We start from the raw sequence: 8,197 nt of genomic DNA, 5'->3' as shown, positions 1-8,197 counted from the left end.
ATTCGTCCAGAGGATCAGAGACGTTATCCGTGACACTGGGATTCGTCCAGAGGATCAGAGACGTTATCCGTGACACTGGGATTCGTCCAGAGGATCAGAGACGTTATCCGTGACACTGGGATTCGTCCAGAGGATCAGAGACGTTATCCGTGACACTGGGATTCGTCCAGAGGATCAGAGACGTTATCCGTGACACTGGGATTCGTCCAGAGGATCAGAGACGTTATCCGTGACACTGGGATTCGTCCCGAGGATCAGAGACGTTATCCGTGACACTGGGATTCGTCCAGAGGATCAGAGACGTTATCCGTGACACTGGGATTCGTCCCGAGGATCAGAGACGTTATCCGTGACACTGGGATTCGTCCAGAGGATCAGAGACGTTATCCGTGACACTGGGATTCGTCCAGAGGATCAGAGACGTTATCCGTGACACTGGGATTCGTCCAGAGGATCAGAGACGTTATCCGTGACACTGGGATTCGTCCCGAGGATCAGAGACGTTATCCGTGACACTGGGATTCGTCCCGAGGATCAGAGACGTTATCCGTGACACTGGGATTCGTCCAGAGGATCAGAGACGTTATCTGTGACACTGGGATTCGTCCAGAGGATCAGAGACGTTATCCGTGACACTGGGATTCGTCCAGAGGATCAGAGACGTTATCCGTGACACTGGGATTCGTCCAGAGGATCAGAGACGTTATCCGTGACACTGGGATTCGTCCAGAGGATCAGAGACGTTATCCGTGACACTGGGATTCGTCCAGAGGATCAGAGACGTTATCCGTGACACTGGGATTCGTCCAGAGGATCAGAGACGTTATCCGTGACACTGGGATTCGTCCAGAGGATCAGAGACGTTATCCGTGACACTGGGATTAGTCCAGAGGATCAGAGACGTTATCCGTGACACTGGGATTCGTCCAGAGGATCAGAGGCGTTATCCGTGACACTGGGATTCGTCCTCTTACAGACATTGGATCAGGCAGCCCCAGGGGATCCTGGATGCAGGACTTTCATTTCAGCCATAGCATCCTTACAGGGACCTTGTCCACATCCGAGGTACTCTGTTATGTTGGGGAATTGAAGCCATAGGAACAGAGGTACATAGCCTTGACATGAACCTATAAGATGTCCATATTTTGTCCGCAATTTTAAAATACTATCTCAATGGTATCGCGCCCCCGTACCACTACATCAGCTGTATCCTCAGGTTTCTAGTTGTTGCTGGAGGTTTGGCACCATGATGCACATCTAGTGGGGTTGTTCACTGATTTCACCCTCTAGGCCAAACGTCACCCAACTCTATAATTCCCTTACCCACTCATCCACCACACTCCTTCCGGAATAGGCCTTGCGATCAGTTCTCCCTGGTCCTATCTCCAAAATCAAAACTTGTGACATTTTCTCATGGTCGCACGTCAGGCTATACCAAGGAAGCGGCATTCCGGACTGGGTTGTTACCCTGAATCACCTGTTCAGGATGAAAGAACTGAAAGCAATAGATGATGATAAAATTACTTCCTTCTTTACTATTTGGAATCCATGGATGTCCTTAAAGGAGTCCACCCCAAACTGGATGGCCACTGTGGTTTTCCCAAGAGCGATTGTGCCTCTGGCCGTTAGCCCTCCCTGTTAAAAACTTGATCTGGACATGCTGAGATACCCTCCTCTTTTCCCTACCCCTTCCTCCCTCCTTGTTCTTCCCTGGTGTCTCTCCCAACTATGTGTTTAAATATTCTTCTTTGCTTTTTATTTTGTCCGAGGTACGGTGCTCTATTTCAGGGGTCTGTCTCGGCCTCAGGGGTCAGCCTCAGGGGTCAGCCTCAGGGGTCTGTCTCAGCCTCAGGGGTCTGTCTCGGCCTTAGGGGTCATCCTCAGGGGTCTGTCTCGGCCTTAGGGGTCAGCCTCAGGGGTCTGTCTCGCCTCAGGGGTCTGTCTCAGCTTCAGGGGTCAGTCGCGGCCTCAGGGGTCGGGGTCAGCCTCAGGGATCAGTCTCGGCTGCAGGGGTCAGTGTTGCCATTATATGATCTATGACTTCTGACCATGTCCTAAGAGGGACACTGTACTCTATATAAGTATAGAATGTGCCAGACCTATACCCCTGATGCTAACTTGTTATGTTTAATGTATACTGTACCCATTTACGAGCTGGAATTTATGCATGACCACAATTGGTACTCTACTGTCTATACATCATTGTTATATTATTTTCCATAACATGTATTGATCCATAAAGGGGTCGTCCACTTTCAGAATAATTTATTATTGTTTTTGTAATGAAAAGTTTTAAACAATTTTTCAATATACTTTCTGTATCAATTCCTCACAGTTTTCTAGATAATAATAACAATAATTCCTTTATTTATATAGTGACACAGATTACTCAGCGATGTACAGAGCTTGCCAAATCAGTCCCTGTCCCCAATCTCTGCTTGCTGTCCTTCAAAAAAAAAGGAAGCTTCTACGCTGCTCAAAAAATAAAGGGAACAGTCAAATGACACATCCTAGATCTGAATGAATTAAATATTCTCATGTAATACTTTGTTCTGTACAAAGTCGAATGTGCTGATAACAAAATGTCAAAAAAATCATCAATGGAAATCAAATTTATTAACTAAAGGAGGCCTGGATTTTGAGCCACCCACAAAATTAAAGTGGAAAAATACACTACAGGCTGATCCAACTTTGATGTAATGTCTGTAAAACAAGTCAAAATGAGGCTCAATATTGTATGTGGCCTCCACGTGCCTGTATGACCTCCCTAGAACACCTCGCCATGCTCCTGATGAGGCTCAGTATTGTGCGTGGCCTCCACGTTCCAGTATTACCTCCCTGCAACGTCTCGGCATTCTCCTGATGAGGCTTAGTATTGGGTGTGGCCTCCACGCTCCTGTATGACCTCCCTGCAATGCCTCAGCATGGTCTTGATGTGGCTCAGTATTGTGTGTGGCCTCCACGTTCCTGTATTACCTCCCTGCAACGTGTCGGCATTCTCCTGATGAGGCTTAGTATTGGGTGTGGCCTCCACGTTCCAGTATTACCTCCCTGCAACGTCTCGGCATTCTCCTGATGAGGCTTAGTATTGTGTGTGGCCTCCACGCTCCTGTATGACCTCCCTGCAATGCCTCGGCATGCTCCTGATGAGGCTCAGTATTCTGTGTGGCCTCCACGTTCCTGTATTACCTCCCTGAAACGTCTCGGCATTCTCCTGATGAGGCTTAGTATTGGGTGTGGCCTCCACGCTCCTGTATGACCTCCCTGCAATGCCTCAGCATGCTTCTGATGAGGCTCCGTAGTGTGTGTGGCCTCCATGTGCCTGTATGACCTCCCTGCAATGCCTCGCATGCTCCTGATGAGGTAGCAGATGGTGTTCTGAGGGATCTCCTCTAAGACTTGGGCTAAAGCATCTACCAATAGACCACAACAGGATCTATCACCATAATTTGCAAATAAATTCTTTAAAAATCAGACAATGTGATTTCCTGGATTTGTTTTCACATTTTGTCTCCCATAGTTGAGCTCTACCTATGATGTCAATTAAAGGCCTCTCTCATATTTTTAAGTGGGAGAACTTGTACAATTGGTTGCTGTCTAAATACTTTTTCCCCCACACTGTATATAAAGATTTATTATTACTATCAACTTATGTTCAAAGTCTGAAACAAGCTAATGCCATAAATACAGCACTAGAATCAAGATCACTAAATAAATGCAGAACCAGTCAAGATGGTAAATACAGCACTAGAACGAAAGTTCACCTACAGAGAAGATAGATCTGAGATCTATATATATACACATACACACATACAGTGGGTATTCAGACCCCTTTAAACCTTTGTTTCATTGGAGCCAATTGGTAAAAGTTCTGCACCGCATCTTGACAAAGTTTTGCTATTAAACAAGAAAAACCGAAATATCCTTCTAATCCTCCTTGAGATGGTTCTACGCCTTTATCAGAGTCCAGCTGTGTTTAATTCAACTGATAGGACTTGATTAGGAAAGGCACACACCAGTCCATATAAGAGCAGATACAGAATTGTGGCAAGGCACAGATCTGGCCAAGGTTACAAAAGAACTTCTGCAGCACTCAAGGTTCCTAAAAGCACAGTGACCTCCGTAGTCCTTAAATGGAAGAAATTTTGCACAACCACAACTCTTCCTGGATCTGGCATCCAGCCAAACTAAGAAATTGTCGGAGAAGATCCTTGGTGAGAGAAGTTACAAAGAACCCAATGATCACGGTGTCTGAGCTCTAGAGATGCCGTAGGGTGATGGGAAAAAATTCCACAAAGTCACCACCCGTCAAGGCTTTATGAGACTTAAAAATGGCCTCCACCAACATTCACCATCCAACCAGAGGGAACTGGAGAGGATCTGCAAGGAGGAGGTAGAGGATCCCCAAATCCAGGGGTGAGAAACTTGTTGTATCTGGAGTACAAGCCCTGAAATATGTGCAATTCTTGGCGCACAGCAATGAATTGCACATATTTCTCCCACCCCCATGTCAAGTGGACACCTACTGCTGCCCGGTGGCTTTTTTTTGGATTCCGGAGCCGGATTACGGGGGAACCATAGCACGCTGTGTACGTAGCACCAGCGTATAATTAATTTGTCCCATAATCTTTCCACCAACCAATGTATCTCTTCTACTAGACCTATCTATCACGATTACTGGCTTCACATTCTCCACCTCAAGAACATCCTTCCTCTGCCCAGAGTCTATGCCCTCATCTTCCTCTTCAACTACTGCAACCTTCTTCACTATGATCTCTCCGGCAAACTATCTAACAACAATCTTAGTCCACATTTGTCATCTGCTCTACTGGTTATTCATTCAACAATTAATTAGGTTTTATTCAAATTCAATAATACCCATGACTTACAAAGCTGTCCACAAGCTGCCCCTTCCCCATATATCTAGGACCTACTTATCCAATACGGTCCCACACATCATCTCCAATACCCAAAAGACCTGCTGCTTCACTTTCCTCCTATCCGCTCTTCTCATTCCCAGAACTTCTCCCCTGTATCCCCCATACTCTAGAGCTCTCTTACCGACATGGTCAAACTGTCCCCCACCTTCCAAAACTTCAAATGGAACCAGTAAACCATCTGTTCAGAATTGGTTACAACATAGAATAACCCCAGTGCTATGCTCCTTCACCCAGTGTCTCCATCTATTCTACCATTTAGATTGTGAGCCCTCACCAACAGGTTCCTTCTTCCACCTGTACCAATTTAGAGTAGTTTAGTACTTGTACTCATTTGTTCTCGTCTTTATGTATCTAAACACCTAATCGGATGTGCTGCACCATGCATTTTATATAAATACATCATTATAAATACAGCACCAGAACAAAGCTTCGTACATAAACACATAAAGCAGCAGAACAACTCATGATATGTAAGAAGCACCCGATCCAAACTTATAAACTTACACATTTATCAATTAAAAACTAACTTATAGAACCAACTTTACAATATGTATTGCTTGTCTTCATTTTCTGTCTGACATTATCAGTATCTTACATCAATCAGCAGAGTATTTCTACTATAACTTCTCCATTTGTTTTTTTTTTTTTAGCCGTTCAATTGTAGATTTGCTGCTCTACTTGGGATAAATATCCTGTTGTATAACATGAACTTAAGCTGATGGATAGATGGTCTCACATCTGAACTTAGAATACAGGCAGTCCCCGAGTTACATACAAGATAGGTTCTGTAGGTTTGTTCTTAAAGGGGTTGTCCGAGAGTTATGAAAAAAACAATAGGTGGCTGGGAGGCGGCTGCTTAAAAAAATAAAGATGTACTTACCTTCCGACGCCCTCTGGGTGTCCCACGCTGCTTTCACTCCGGTCCGCGTGCCATGTAAACAAACAAGGCCGCCGGAGCAGTGCTGGATTTAGCTTCCGGCCGGCTTCCCTGATACTAGGAGTCTGTAGAACCGCACCGCATTCAGTACCAAAAATGATAGAGATCCAGTATTGTACCATTCCGATTATTGTACCAAAATTGTGCAACCCTATTATGACCAAACATATCCATTTTGTTCTTGGCTGTCTGTTCCAGGAGTCATGTAGTATGTTCAGACACAACTCTCCAAGCTTAAAGAAGACCCGTCACCAGACATTTACCCCTCACAATAGTAATACCTGCTGGTGAATGGTTAAAAGCCCTCTCCATCACCTTAAATTATCTGCCATGGAGATACTGTATCATAACTACAGCAATTTTTCTGATAGACATGAGTTAACTTCTGTAGAGAAGAGTCAAGTTTTCTCCGAGGCTGCCAGTGAACCACGCCTCCTACTTTTGATTGACAGCTCAGTGTCTCTTCAAAGCTGAGCAGACAGGAAGTCATCTCCCTGTCCTTACCACAATGCTGTTCCTCTCGCTGTGTGGGAAACTAGAGATCTTCTCACCATTTTACAGAATGTCTGCAGTGGGCTCGGTCAAGTGGTGGTAGGCGGGACCACATGGCAGTGGGTGTGGCCAACATATACAACGTTCGGGTTACAAATTTACTGGTGGGAAGAGGCAGCTTTAAGCAGGGGCACATGCACTGCCCTTTTTTTCTATTGATTTCAATGGACTTGCAGTGGTCTCCATTAGTATCCGTTTCTACATCTTCCTTCCATTATTTGAACGTAAAGTTGGAAGCAAACGGCTTAGCAATTCTTTCTTCAGAAATAACGTAAGGCTAAGGGAAGACTCTTTACCTTATACGTAACACGGACGGTCTTGATCTGTGCCAGTTTGTACCATCAGTTGATCCATCTGTATTTTTACACTGAGCATGCTCAGATCCTACATTCCAGAGTTTATGCTCCGATCCTACATTCCAGAGTTTCAGTGTGACCTCTAGTGGCCAAAGCAGACAGATGGTTGTAATATAATGAAAAACAGAAACGGACACTAAAGTAAAGCGAGGTATATGCGTTTTTTTAAACTGATCAATTAAAGGTATCAGATAAAAAAAACAAAGACGATACTTTGCTATGAACCTGATTGCAGACACCTGTTTAAATTACAATTTCTTTTTCAAACGGAACCAAAAACACAGATGGGAACTGGCCTTGACCCGTGGAGCCCGAGATGAAGGCTCTTAATTTTATCCCAAACTTTTACACCCTCCCCCAGTGATCATTTAGATTTTTTTTAAATGTATCAAGCACTGATCCTCTTTTCATCAATTAACTTCCTTGTTCTTAAAGGAGTTCTCCCAAGGTTGAAAAGCATGGCAGTTGTCTTACAAAAACAGCGCCACACCTGACCATGGGTAGTGTATGGTATTGCAACTAAGCTCCATTCATTTCTATACACCTGAGCTGCAATACCTGCACAAACCATGGTCAGGTGTGGCGCTGTTTTTGGAAGCAGCCATGTTTTTCAACCTCGGGAGAATCCCTTTAAGTTTACAAGGGCTACACCAAGATTAGTGTTAGGGTACATTCATACAGCCATATGCCCGCCCAGCCGCAGCCCGGCCGGCTTACCGCTGTGCGCTGGTGAGGAGGAGATGACCCTTCCATTGAAAACAGTGTGAACACGGCCGCACACACGGGGAAAGATAGAGCATGCTCATTGACAGAGACCGGAAGAGGGAAGGAGCAGGATGAGTCCTAACTCTCCTGCTACAGCTCCTTCTATTCAGCAGAGCTCAAACATGCAAACAAAGAATCACAGAGAGTCTGCACAAAGCAAGTAGCAGGACCGCTAATCACTTGATCAACATTCAGAGATTGTTCACAAGGCAGTAAAGGCACATGGGCAACCCCCTGATGCTCTAAGGGTGAACCCTTGCTGTAAGTAATCTATAAAACCTATGCAGTGTTTAGTGCAGTAGGAAGGGGAATTTAAAAGAAGGGCTTCTTCTTCTACCTGTTTATAAATGGGGATGTTCGCAGGTTGAAAAACATGGCTGCAAAAACAGTGCCACACCTAACTATGCGGTATTGCAGCTCAGCTCTATAGAGATGAATGGAGTTGCAATACTGGCACAAGCCATGGTGGCGCTGTTTTTGGAAGAAAGCAGCCATGTTTTGTGTTATATGGTTTGGAAACAACTCGATGCAATAAGTGATAGCAAACTTTTTGTTTCTGTTCCCTTGTGTCAAACAATAGGCAATCAAGTAACATTCACATTATGCGTTTCTACCTCCTGAACATGTGAACTGACGATAAAAGTAGA

Source organism: Engystomops pustulosus, chromosome 6, assembly GCF_040894005.1.
Source record: "Engystomops pustulosus chromosome 6, aEngPut4.maternal, whole genome shotgun sequence".
NCBI lineage: Eukaryota > Metazoa > Chordata > Amphibia > Anura > Leptodactylidae > Engystomops > Engystomops pustulosus.
The sequence above is the reverse complement of the archived record's forward strand: the minus strand, read 5'-3'. Positions refer to the sequence as shown.